This window comes from Falco rusticolus, chromosome 3, assembly GCF_015220075.1.
Source record: "Falco rusticolus isolate bFalRus1 chromosome 3, bFalRus1.pri, whole genome shotgun sequence".
Taxonomy (NCBI): Eukaryota; Metazoa; Chordata; class Aves; order Falconiformes; family Falconidae; genus Falco; species Falco rusticolus.
In genome coordinates, this window is record NC_051189.1 from 60533417 (window position 1) to 60547614 (window position 14198).

At 41.9% G+C, this 14198-nt stretch overlaps 1 long non-coding RNA gene across 4 annotated transcripts; it reads right to left on the bottom strand.

Moving 5' to 3' along the window:
• Positions 1-1012: 1012 nt before the first annotated feature.
• Positions 1013-14198, bottom strand: LOC119145605. Of its 4 annotated transcripts, none has more exons than XR_005103461.1 (4): positions 11022-14198; positions 6123-10655; positions 2793-4668; positions 1013-1999 (listed from the first exon to the last, which is right to left on the bottom strand). It is a non-coding gene; the product is annotated as an uncharacterized LOC119145605 (long non-coding RNA). The 4 variants fall into 4 exon arrangements; XR_005103460.1 differs by having other exon boundaries at positions 6123-6240; positions 10504-14198; XR_005103458.1 differs by having other exon boundaries at positions 6123-9216; positions 10504-14198.

Below are 14198 nucleotides of genomic sequence, written 5' to 3' on the forward strand. Positions count from 1 at the left end.
TAGCTTAGTTTAGAGTTGAGTTTAGCAATGAGAGGAGCTGGAAATACATCTCTGCTGGAAAATAAATCTGCTTTCCTTTTGAAGACTGAAGGTTGTGTCTTGGGGTACTTAAGGAAAAGTATTTGACATTTTGGCCTTCAAAATCTTCACGACTGTGGCTTCAGTCTTTCTGCAAAATGCATCGCAGGACACCCTGGTGTGATCCCCTGTCATCAGGACAGCAAGGCTGATGAAATAGTCCATGTAACTACTTCATACCTCCACCCCCTCACCAAATCTGCAAAAGTGTTTAGACTACTACCACGTTTGTGAAATGCCTCCTTTCCCTGAAAGGAAAACAGTGAGGTCAGGATGGGGGTTTTTTTTCCCCTTCAATGTTGTTTTACACGAGGCTACAAAGTAGTTTTCTTAAAAGTATTAAAACACTCATGGGAGGAATGACTGGCTGAAAGCATTTGTGCAAATGCCTCCGTTAATTTGGTGCAGGTTACTCCCTAAGGACTCAGCATCACCGATAGGATGCATTCATGTGTAATGGGGTTCTTGACCATTAATAATACCTGCTTTTGATTAAATCTATTTTTCAACAGCTGGACCAGGGGTAAATTAATTGCTTGATATAAATGCTCTCTCACTGTAAAAAGTAAGAATCTTTACTAGAAACTGTAAAATCAATGGTTGATCACATTTAGCAGGTTAGGATGAGCAGGAATAAGTAATAGCATAACGTAGCAAAACGCAGCCTTTTTTGTGTCTGAAAAATCTGTCAGATGGGTTTCTTCTCTTTCAATTAAGAGTCCTTATTGCAAAATTTATGTATTTCTGATACTACCAAGTGGGTCTTGATGCACATTAGTTTGAATTATCACCTACCACTGTCGTGTATTTTGTAGAAATATGAAGACAGGCTCATAATATTAGCATTCATAATCACTGTGTTTTCAATAGATATGGTGTAGAAGCATTACTGAAATTATTTTGCAACACAGTTGTGAAAACCTGAAGATAGTACACTGGCAGAACCTGAAGTGTAGGAGACCTGTACTAACTTGCATTTAGTGCCACACCAATTAACAAGATTTTAATAAGATGTCATTATTCAGTGCAGAAAACTCTAGCACTAGTGTGGAGGAGAATTTTGAGGCTTCTGGTTAGGTATTAAATGTTTATCAGCTTGGGAAGGATTTCTTTGTTCTGGCTGTTAAATTACTCCAGCCAGAAATCATTTTTATCCCTGAGACTCCCTGAAGTATTAAAAAAAAAGAAAAAGCTTTCTTTGAAAAGTACTGACCTTGTTTTCTCAAAACCTCCCTGAGAATCCAAGCTTTATCTTCCCCATCATCTGTCAAAAGTTCTTTGAGACACACCTTATTTATGATTAAACACTCAACCGTTCTGATTGCCACACTATGGGAATTTTAGAAAACAAAAATGCATTTCCCCTGAAGTCCATTTAATTCACATTAATTTTACCGAGTCAGGGCCATGCCTGTGCCCTCCATGACAGTAAAATACATGTTTAAATAAGAAGATAAATACCTAACAACTACATCCCTGTTCCCCTACAGCAAGTAGAGTATTCTGGGGAAATGATCTGTTACGGACTAAAAGACATACAATCCTTATGCTTCTGATTACATATTGACAAGTACCAATCAATAAGGAAGTTGGCTTACATGTCTGAGATGCCCTTGAGGAAAATGAACAACACGTTCCTTCCTCTTTGTCAATATAACATGTCTTGGGGGGCAAGCAATAGCATTGCTGTTACTGACTTAAAAATAAGAGGATAGTAACAGTTTCTCTTCACTTGTTTAATAGGGTTGAAATGTGGGTTAAGCACCTTATAAAAGAAATCCCTGCTTCTTGTCATCTTCAAAGAAGCTGGCTGCTTTGCTGACAAATATGTTGGGAGTTTTCACAGAGGTTTAGCAAGGAAGAGCAATGGATGCAACCTGGACGACAGTGCATTTCAAAATCCTTTTCCAATATTCTAGCTCTGCAAAAAATCAAGTCATTAGCAAACCTAGAATGACTATCAAATATCCAAGTTCCTGTGTTCATCACTCATCATGTGGGACAATTTTGCACTGCAGATACTGACTAAAAAAACATAAAACATGTAGCAGGAATCTAGTAAGAGCCCTCAGAAAGGACATTAAAAATAAAGACTTAAATTTTCTGTGCTATTTCTTGAGACAGTCAGAAACCCAAATTGGAACAAAATAGCTTTCCTGGCACCATTCCCTTTAGAGATACCATTTGTCCTCTGAGTTTTACCACACTCTGTAGGTCATTCCTGGTTCTTGGGGAAAATTTGCTTTCAAGGTGGCAATCTGAACCACCTCCTGGCATCTAACCAGCTCTTCCCCCATGGCATAGCCTTCGACACCACAATGGTTCTGCCCATAGTCTCAGTAAGGAGGAGCAGAAGCCTTACTAGCAGCTGACATTTCTAATAGAGGTGACTCAGTTTCTTGGCAGTTTGGAATACAAAGGAGGCTTCTGAGATGTGCTGGAAATATGAACTCATAATGATCTATGAAAGGGCTCTCAACAGATAAACTTGTTTCCTCATGACAGAGAAACCAGAAAAGGAAATGTCTTTTTTTAATAAGTGTTTTCACCACAGTCTTTTTTTAACGTTTTTAGGAGGTGTAATTTCTGGAGGGGAAATAGGTTTCTTGAAACGAGAACAAAGCCAGAATATGACATTGATCACAAAATTCTGAAGAGGGAAAATAATGTTTAGGATTGAAAATCAGGGACAAACAACATAATGATATCCTAACCTGGAAGATACTCTCCATGGTGGGTCACAACCCCATCAAGGTGATGAGAGAAGGAACAAAAGTGATGTCTGAAATGGAAGACTTGGGGTAAACAGGATGTCACGTTATAAATGGTCAGAGTGCATTACATGCATTTCATGGCACAGCCACGTTACCAACATTGTTACTTGAGAACCCTGGCTAATAAATAAGCATAAACAAATACAAGATTAAGAGCCTATCAGGTGCCTAGACTCCACCTGTAAAAAATGATACTGTATCTTTACGTGTGGGTATGCCTGAATTTACATAGTGCAAAGTCCACTGAATAAAAGAGGATACTCATTCGTGTAGTCCATGACACGTTACTGAGTTGGAGCCCTGGACAAAGGGCTTTGGCGAATACATTCCAATGTACTTACGCAGCCACCCTGCCAGCATTGTTTAGCTTTTCATGAAGCTTGATTCTGGCTGAATGATGTCTTGGAATGACGGGTAATTTTGCATGAAAAGGGCAAATTGTTCCAGAGAAGAAAAAGGAAGAAATGATGAGGTGGTGATAAATGTATCCAAGTAGATTCACATTGACTGATTTAACCACAGCATGTAGTATGTACTTAAGTACTTGCTGCTGAGAGTATAAAGGCTTTACAATAACACAACATCCATCACTGCAAGATAAAATGGAGGGATTTTTATTTTATTTTTCCCAGGAGGAAACTGATGCTTTAGAAAATCCACAAGATTTGAGTCATCAAGTCATCACTGTCAGCGGGCATGTCTTTCAGACACTTCACCTCATCTCACTGTGAATCACACACCAGTGAAAGATGCATACCACGGCAGAAAATTGCATCCTTCTTTGTGCGATAGACACAGTTTAAAAAATTACAGGGCCTGAAGCAACTACCAGATTAGAAGGAGAGCCTCCTTCTGAAGTTCCCTCCATCTGAGAAGCCTGTTTCGCATCACATCAGTGACAGCAAGGTGAGGATGTCTGGGAGCTATGGGTTTCAAAGCTCTAAGAAAGTAGTTACTAAGCTATTTGGTGAGATTACTCAGCCCATGTCTCTGGGTAGTGCAGAAGAGACTGAAGTTATTAAGACTGCCTTCTGACAGGTCTGCTTTTGAATAAAGCTAGCTTTTTTTGGTGAAATGATGCCAGAACTTCTATGAGAGATCCCTGTTCCCAGAGACATTTGAGAAGAGACATGATCCCTGCCATTTTTAACCAGCATCAGAAATTTTCCTTCCTTGGACGCTCCAAGCCCTAACAAAATCCTGGATGTTAGCTAATTCCAATGTATACTTTAAGCCAGGCAGCCACAGGCAGGAAATTAGGAGTTCAGGAACCTGTAGTTTTCTTACGGTATCTTCAGGTCATTCTGGAAATGTAAGCAAGCTGTGTTTCAGGCTAGGTAGCTTATCTGATTTTATATACAACCATGTCATAAAAAGTATGTGATGAGGTGATGGAAAAATTCTCTATCAAATTTTGCAGTCATCCAGAATTTTAAACAGAACCATTACTATAATGTCACAGTTGTCATTTACCTACCTCTTTCATACTTGGAACTTGGCCTACGGAAAGTGACATTTGGACAGATTATGACAGATTGTTACCCTTTTCCCACCAGGGTAGATGCCTCCGATGTATGTATCCGTCCTTTCTGGCCTCAAAGTCAGGCCTTTGAGACCTTGAGGGCTGGGGTTGTCTTAGTGTCTGTTGAATTACCACGCTGTCAGGTCTCCATGGCAATTCTATCACTTCCATCAGAACTGGCCTCTGTATTGCCTCATACAAGAGTAGGCTTCATGAGTGGGTTTGTGCATTTCTAAGTTTTCCTGTGAGGCAACTGCAAGTATTTAATTTTCTTATGATGTCATCTGGTATCTGCTGATGACACAATGAGGGAGAGTTTCATTTTATTAGCTACGCAGGTTACACAAAGGCAACAAGGACAGTAATGCACAAAAGTCTGTTTAGGCTCATCTTGGGCAAACTCTGCTGTTATAGTTTCTAGAAAAGAATATAAAAAAATAAAATCAGATAATTGATAGATGTGGCTATGATCATCCCATCCAGTGAGTTACTTCTGCATGCATTTAAGAATGAATCAGTTTATGTTATCCAGGCTGAAACCATCAGATGTTGGGCCAGTCGTAACATTGCCAGAAGCCCTCCCATCCTGTCCAGCCTTTTATAATGAATTGTAACTGAAATTGTTACAATTGAGTCAGTGGTCCAAATGAGTCATTCAGAAACCTCTATTCAGTTCACTCTCTAAGAGACAAACAGAAGACTTAAAACCTCATTTCACTTTTCAGTAAATATAAAGGAAAAAAATTGTGAAGAAATATCATGCATGATGTCACTGCAATACACAAGCTTTCCCAAATGCATGACAGTTTTTAAGGAAGAGCCTAATTCTCAGATTTAAAATGTGACTTACTAAAAACATAATGATGCAGTTTCTTGCTTTGCTGCCCATCAAAGCTATCCAGATCAAGCCTCCTAAGATTTGCTGAAGATTACATGCCAGACTTGGAAACTCAATTTACAATGTGAAAATTGCCTAAAGGGTGACCTTTTTGGCTTAGTTATCTCTGAGATTGAACATCCAATATTTTAACTTGGTTATTGTTGATGCATAAGCTAAAATCCAGCTCAGCTGTTTGTCACAATTATATTGTTTCTAAATAGTTAACAAAAGCAAAATGTAATGATTTGTTGTTTGCCTTTAATGTGAATGAAACTGAATTCATCTGGGTACTACTTTCCAGATAAGAAATCACAGTTTTTATGAAGCTACTTTGAAAAGCTGGATTTTTTCTATTATAATAATGAAGTGATATGAAATTCTCTTTCACTGTATGTGTGAGAGAATATTCATTAGCGAAAGCAAAACACATTTATATCTTCAGGGTTGAATGGTCCCAGGAGTATGACAAAAATTGGTGGGGATACTCTTGGAGCCATGCATATTCATTCTGAACAAATATTAGTGCATGGGGGAAATTTCAGGGCTGGTAAACAGTGAACATGGTACTTTGTAAAGAATAAGTATGATGGGTTCAGCTAATTAAAAGCACTACACAGACCCTGGGCAAAATGCTAAAAAAGACAGATACAGGAAACGAATAGAAATTAATTCATAGGTAGTAACTATGTAATGTTAATCAATATATTTTTTATGAAAAATAGGTGCATTCAAGCAACAAGATGAGACTAAAATGCAGTTCCTTAAGGTAGATGTATTGACAATATACGTGGATTTCTTTAAGTCATTTGATATAACCATGCATGACAATCTGGTAAAAAACCACCGGTACTATACAAAATCAATTTACCTGTATCAAATGCTCTGTGAATCAATTAGCAGTTACATCAGCATGTTTCTGCTCTCTTCTAATGGGTTATTTAATGGCTTCAAAGAGGCTAACACAGCTCAATGTCTTTATCAGTGATCTGGAAGAAAACATAAACCCTTTGCTGATAACTTTGCAAATGACACTAGAATCACTGGAAAGGAAAGAACAAAGAGAACAAAATGACATAAGGGTATCTAAGGTGGTGCTTCAGACCTTAAGCCTTAAGTCAGTATTTAAGAATAGGATGAGTCTTACTGTGGAAGTGATACTATCTGCTGTCTGTCTATGGTGGGACTCTCTGAAGCCTCTGGTGCTGGCCCAGAGAGGGAGGGTGGTGAATGAATAGAAACTACTCTCTGATCCACTACAGATTCCCATTTTCCTAATTTCTATTATTTGCCTTGCTTGGGGAAGAAAAAAAATGCAAAGAATGGCCAGGCACAGGAAAAAAAATCACATTCCAGGTCTGCAGTGGCTGACTGTGGTTTTCTATTAAATTGGTATTAATTTCTATTAAATTGCTTTTTCTCATACTAGGGACAAAGGAGGAGAAAAAACACCTGCCTAATTTGAAAGTAAAAGGAGGGGAAGTTTCTGGCCTCTCTGTCTGATAGCCAGCAGGGAGAGAATGGCATGAACAATGTGGAGAGGGAAGGGAAAAAGCCCCTAGCAAAACAGGACAGAAGTAGCTTTGGGGTGATAGAGTGGGAGCAGAGGAGTCTCAATAGATTGTAGTGTGTTTCCCTCTGAAAAGCAGAATAGAAGCCAGGAAACACGGGGAATTAAAATAGTGATTGTGCAGTTAAAGTCTGTATTGAAAGGCATGCTAACAAAGTATTTACAAGCATTTAACATTATGAATTTAACATTGAAACATCTATTTATGGTTTTTATCTGCAACAGTATGTTGGCATATGACCAAAGTCACAGGTGAGTGGGTACACCTTTCCTAACCCTCCCTGTTAGTGCTGGGTGTCGGGGGGGAGGAAAATGGTGAATATTCGTGGTTGCAGGCAGAAAGCTGTGCACAGAGTTGCAGTGCCCATGGCCTAGGTAGGACATGCTGAAGGGCAGAAGGGGCTGGGTTGTGCACAGGGAGGGGGAGCAGCAGAGAATCATGCACAGGATGGTAAGATATCTGGCTGATGGGCACACATGGGTTGGCAGTGGAAAGGTCCCACACAGGGTAACCCAGATCAGATCATCTTTTCCTACATGGGGCTTTCTGCAGGCCTTTTTACCCCCTGCAACTTCAAAAATGAATTGGGTATTCCAGCTTTGCCTCTGCAAAGTGTTCGTACCTGTTTTAACGTGACTCTGCAAAGAACCGGAACAAAGTCTGAAAGACACCTCCCTGTTTTTGCAGAGTGTATCAATTGCATATTGCAATCTAACAGGCCCTCATGGGTATCATTTGTACAGTTAATGTATAAATAATTCAGTATTTGGCAGCCAAAGAGTCCATCAATAATATTATGCAGACTTTTTTTCTTTTTTTCTTCCCTGAATGCAAAGTAAGTATTTCATAAATGATCTCTCAGGTAGCGTTCAAGCTTGTGTGCAGGCACAGAACATGTCTGCAACAAACAGTGGGGAGATGATTTTACCTTTACTCCTAGAGATAATGAATTAATCAAGAGCAAAGATCTTTCATGTGTGTATTAGCCCCATATTAGTAACCTTAGGTTCCTGCATCTGTTAGAGGAGCATTTTGAGCATTTCCCCGTTTCCTGCCACAAGACAAGGGCAAGAGAGAAAAAATTTCCAGGAGATGCACACAACCCATGAAAGCAGAGCAGCTGTGGATGTCCACAGGAGCTGTGATTTTGCAAATCTGCAGACTCTTAACTTCATGCATATTAGTATTCCTCTGGATTGCATAAATATGTGCCACTGCAGAGGCAGATCTTTAGCTGGCGTAAGTGCTTGTAGTTTAATTGATCATTCAGAGTGGAGGAAAATCTTTACATTATTTGGTACAGACTATGGGGGAATGGATATTTCCTCATGAGTCACTATGCAACTGATTGAATCCACTGACAATTTGAATTTCTCCATGTCTCCCCTTCTTTTGCTCTGCCCATTTTCAGGCTCTCAGCCAATCTGATTTTTCAGCAGAGACAAACATTTCATTCTCATGTTCGTGATACCTATTTATTTTAAAGTGTTGTTAACATAGTTTTTGCTGTCTCTTTCTGTCTGACTCTGCTTAATTGATGTAATAAATAGCTGCCTAAAATGTTCAACCTTGAGAAAAGTTGCTAATTTTTCCCCAGAGATCTCCTTGTGTCTGTCTTCAGTCAAATCTACTCAATTTTGTGAGAAAAATCTAGCGCTGCTTCTTCAGTGTGTGTTTACTTTCTCTTGTAACCATTGCAAACTAACGTACCCTGGGAAAAGGAGCTGGATTCTTCTCGTTTGCAAATACCATTAACAGAATTGTGGATCAAATTCCATGTGCAGCTCCAAATTACACACTCAATTAGGGCCTGATCCAATGCTTATTAAAGTCACTGGAAAAATTCCCCCTGATTTTAATGGACTTTAGCTCAGACCTTGGGGAATGGACATTTCCACTGTGGATGATCAGTTTAAACTTTGAGCATTGCTGGAAGTTACACAGTCATAGACTCATAGGACTGGAAAAGGCTTCAGAGGTCACATCTCAAGACAGGATCAGCTAAATTTATATCTCCCAACAGATGTCTAACCTGTTCTTAAAGGTCAGTGACTGGGACTCCATCTATTGCGTTTCCAGGCAATCTTTTTCATTAATTAACCTTACTCTTAAAAAGTTCTTCGTATCCCCTCTAAATCAGTTCTTCCTCCAATCTACACCCATTACTTCCTGTTGTATTCAAAGTAAATGAGAACAGACTATTTTCTTTCTCTTCGAAATAGCTTTTAATGTACTTGAAGACTATTACCGAACACGTCAGTCAATTGTGTCTTCTTTAGGGGAAACAAACTTGCTATTTAAAGCTGTTCTCATGTTTCTGTCTATCTTGTTTTCTGGATCTTCGTCATTACAAGTCCTCTCTTCTGGACTCCTTTCAATTATCCCACACCTTTCCTGAAGGACAGAGCCCAAAAATGTACACAGCACTTCAGTGAAGGTCTTAGTAGAGGGAAACCTCTTCACGTGTCATGCGCAGTCTCAGCACAATGCTTGTCTTTCACACATTGATATGACATTATTTGCTCCTATTTACTTTGTGACCCATTAGAACTGAACCTAGGCATAATCTGACAATATGATTTGAGGGCTTCCTGGAACCACTTAGGAGCTGCTCAGGGCAGAATTAGCATTGCAGAGCTGCTATGTGTATTAACAGGGCAAATGAAAGGGGAAAGCTGAATTCCAGTTGCCAGGTAAGTTCTCCAAACTGAGACTGAGAAAGACCATGATGTTTTTTTCCAAGAATATCAGATTGGAAGAGAGATGCAGTGACCACAGGCCACCAGCATGCTGTTTCTGCAGGATTACTTCTCAGGTTAAGACTGTTACTTAAGACCGTTTTTCTCTTCTGGAGGTGAATTTCAACTATGTACTTAGATTTGCATACTTAACTATGCATATTTGATTTTTGGCTACTTTTTAGGAAAGTTATTGTGCATTTTTAGAAATGTAGCACCAGCAAACACCAACCAACACATATACATTCCATATTTTGTATATTGAATTTTCTCATTACATCCCTTGTCAATCTATGTGAACTGTACAAACTGATTCTTGAAAACAGAATAGATTCAAAAATCTATCTCCTTAACTTTGTCCTTTATCAAAGGACTAATGGCTTTCAGCACATTTGAAATTGGATCAGGAATCATTCAGTTCTTTAAATGCTGCTTTAAACCACAAAGACAAGATACTATTTTTGTCTTGTTCCTATATAAGTTAATACTCTAGGGCCTTTTTGTGTTCAGCAGAACAGAATTGGGTCCAAAATATGAAAAGTACATCAAATTTTATGTTATAGCTATTTATGACTATGCCATTATGTGTTATTGGCTTCTCCCTGCTTGAATATTCAACACACATTGGTGTTTTTATAATAATGTCATTAGGTAAAGAAATACACTGTAGTCGAGCAAACTTGAAAATATTCAACTAAGATCTACTTCTCCAAACTGTGGCAACATTTGAATAATGGCATAAATCTTCAATAATAGTGTGGACTGCAATCTTACCTCTGATTTACAATACAACAATTTGGCCTAAATTTATATATGGAATTCATTAGTAGCAAGTAAATGATGACTAGAGCCTGCTGTATGATCAGTTTTGTATTTCAGAAGATAAACATCAGCACCAAAAGGCTGAGAATTTTCCTAAAGAGAAATTAAAACATACTCTTACCTTTATACTTTTGCATTTTTCAGTATTCGCTAACTTAGCAGTGCAGGATGCATGAGATACTTCGCTGAGTGAGATCTAGAATTTTCCCATTAACACGACAAGGAATGCGGCACTCGGTTGCTTTTTCTGACAGTCTTAGTAACACCAAGAAACTGCAAAGAAGGTCATGATACTGTTTTATTGCAAGACATTTTTAAATTCATAATGGGTGGGACTGAATAAACTATCTGCATAATAAAGAGTGAAAACACTATTATAAAACTGAATCTACTCTGCCACTTCTCAGGTATAAGGAGAGCTTATTTATTATTTTATAGCGAACAGTTTTGACAACAGTCAAACTGTCTCCAAACTGAGATATTATAACAACGATACTGAATTCACAGTGTGAAAAACATGAAGATCTACAAACACACAGGACAAAAGTTGACCTCAGATTAAGCAAATGTTATCCTTTTGCAAGCAATGATGAATATAGACCTATGAAGACAGTTTCTGAAATGACGACACGATCTCACCGAAATCTGATAGGAGTTCTATCGACTGCAACAGATCCAAGATTTCATTCCTGAACTGTGCTACAAGGTATTAAACCGAAATGAATCAGATGCTGGAGAATGTTGCCAGATATTGCTGATCAACAGCACAGGTGTTGTTTAATATAAAAAAATTACATCAGTCTGCATGAAATAAAAGCATTAGATTAGAAATGATACTAAAAGCAACAAAACAGATTAATGTATTATTAAGGCTCTCAATGTGTTGAAGCAACAACAAAGACTACAGTAGAAAAACATGCTAATCCACAATTACCACTAAGCTACCTACTCAGTGTTTATGTACTAACTTTGCCCATTACTGTGACACAAAAGAATCAGGCTGAAGCTGGACAGGCAAGCACTGAGCCCAGCTGCTTGGGGAGGCTGTGAAATCTCTGTCCTCGGAGGCTTCAGTGACCCCACAGGGCAAAGCCCTGAGTGAGCTGGCCTGAATTCAGCTTTGACCCTGCTTTGATTTAGAAATTGAACTATGGCCCTCCAGGGGTCCCCTCCAGCCTCAGTGATGCTGTGATACTCCCCCCTGTGAGCCACAGCTTGAGGCTGTGCCCTGTGGTTCATTCACAGCCTCCAGATATGCTGGTGATAAGGTTTAACCCAGTCCTCCCCCAACCCATGCACATCCTCTGATGTCAGTTATATCTATCACGCAACCACGTGTAACAAGGTACATTCACTGGAAACCATGCATGGGAAAACCTGTTAGAACTGTTGTCATATTAAGAAGAGATCTTGAACTTCTGGTCTCCTCAGGTTTTCTTATACAAGAGATGTACAGAAGAATTAGAAAACAGAGGTATTTCTGTCTGCAGCTAAATCTGCATAAAGGAAGCTTCTTTTGAATTTGCACTTTTTACTGTTATTTTTTAACCCCATTAAAAGGAGAAGAGACAGAACTTTTTGTGGCATTTGGTACTCTGCAGCAGTTTCCCATGCTTCAATTCTTTGCAAGCTGAGACCCAGTTCTTCTGGTACATAATCACCAGGTAATTCTGGAGCCAAATCACCGCTTCAGGCTATGGCTTAATCTTTGGTGGGTTCAAGAACAGAAACAGAGTGGAGGTAATACAGTAAAAGTCCATGTTAACATATACTAGGACAGAAAAAACCCTCCATCTTTCAGTTTATCTTCCAGATCCCAAAGGCAAGAATGCATAAACAGAGTGGAAGATTGGTGGCAGACCACCAGCCAAGAACTTTAAATATTACACTGTAAATGAAAGATGTAATTTAAGATGCGGGTTTATGCATATCATAAAATAAGTCTGTAGCAGGAAAACTGCAGCCAGAGTAGTTGCAGTCTTCTAGCAACATTTTCACATACATGTCATGTAAGCCCACCTATTGAACCCAATTCCAATCATGTAAAACCGCTGTGAAGCACTTTCTAGAACACTTCTCACTTATTTTTTGTTCAGTCAGTGATGGTATTAAAAGTCATATGCGTATCTGCATGGACTGAAGTGCTGAAGTAGGCAGCTGTGATAGTGGCAGGCCTGCAAGAGAGGCAGATAGCTGAAATGGAGAATGAAGGCTCTGCTGAAGCCAAGGCAGAGCCTGAACCTAAATTGCTCAGATGGTGTCCCCTACTGAAAGACCTTACAACCCTTCCTTCATGGTGGAGCTGAGGTGAGGGTATTTGCCAGAGAAATTATGTGATCCACTATGATGAGCTGATTTTGAAGGTAAAGAACTTAAGTCATTTCAATGTAATTATTATCAGGGCACATTTTTTAAATGGGTGATTATGTCTCTCTACCTATACTGGGTTGCAAGAGAGGAAAAATGTGTAATCCTTCTGACTTCATTTCCACCACCTGTATTCCAGCCTCTCATGAATACAAACGTATCTATCGCACAGCCAGATTCTTCAGAAGTAGATTTAGGACACAGGAATCATCAAGGTTCAGATGGATTTGGCTGTCGTTTCTTGTTTGTTACCAGTGTATTCAAATCTCCAAAGATGCACCATCTGCTTGAAAGCATGGTATTAATAAAAAGGCCTGTGACAAAAACTGTGTGTCTGACAAAATGTGCAAGTGAGAAAGATGGCAAGTACCCCGTGTTCCTGCCTACTAATAAATAATGGCGCTTATTTCTCATTCAGAGTTTTGCAAGAGCTCAGTCTCTCTCCACATAGACTCCCTGTTACTACTCCTCAGCCTTCACCAAACAACAGTTCTGCTACTCGAGGAGAGTTTTGGGCAGTTTTCCCGGCCAGCCTGAGCGCCAGGCCCACGCACCATGGTGCCGAGGTGCAGCCCGGCAGCGACTGAGCTACCCTGGGGCAAGGCCGCAGCCATCCCTACACGGGCACCTGATCGCCGGGAGCCGGCCCCAGCGCCTCCAGCCTCACCGGTGAGCGGCCTGGACCCAGGCCTGAGCTGCCAGCGGCCACGGGCACGCCGAGCCTGCCTGCCCCCTCCCCTTCCCAACTGCCCCTCAGGAACCCGCCACCTGGGCTCGCCCTCCCTCCGCCCAGCTTCCAGGGAAGGGCCGGCCAAACCGCCCGCGGGCCGCGCTCCTCCCGCAGCCCCGGGGGGACGCGGCCGGCCGAGGCCACCCGGCCCGCCGCAGGGCCCGACCCTGCCGCGCCTACGGCCCCCCAGGCCGCCCCCGCCCGCCGGGAGCGGCGGTTCCCGCACGGTTCCCGCACGGCCCCAAGGGCGAGCCAGCCGCGCGCTTCCTCTTCCGGCGGCGCATGCGCGCTGTGCCGCTGCCCCTGCCCGGACCGTGTGTGGCCAGAGGGGGCTTCTCCCCTCCCCTCCCCGCCCGCCCCGTGCCGCTCCGCTCCGCTCCCGCGCCCCGGCGGCTCCGGTGGGCGGCGGCGGTGAGGGCCGGGCCGCGGGGTCTCGCTGCAGCCGCCGGCGCGGGCGCAGGGCAGCCGGCAGGCGCGGGCGCATGCGCGCAGGGGGCCCCGCCGCCCTCGTGCCCGCGGAGGGGTGGCGTTGCCGGCCGCTGAGCCAGGCGCGCGGGGAGGGCGAGGGAGGGCGGCGAGCGCGGCTCGGGGCGGCAGCGCGCGCAGCGGCAGGCGGCAGCGCCCGCCCTCGGCCCGCGCCCCGCCGGCAGCGCCCGCAGCCGCGCGGAGCCACCGCCCGCGTGCCCGCCCGCCGCGAGGGAGCGGCGCCGCCGACCGGC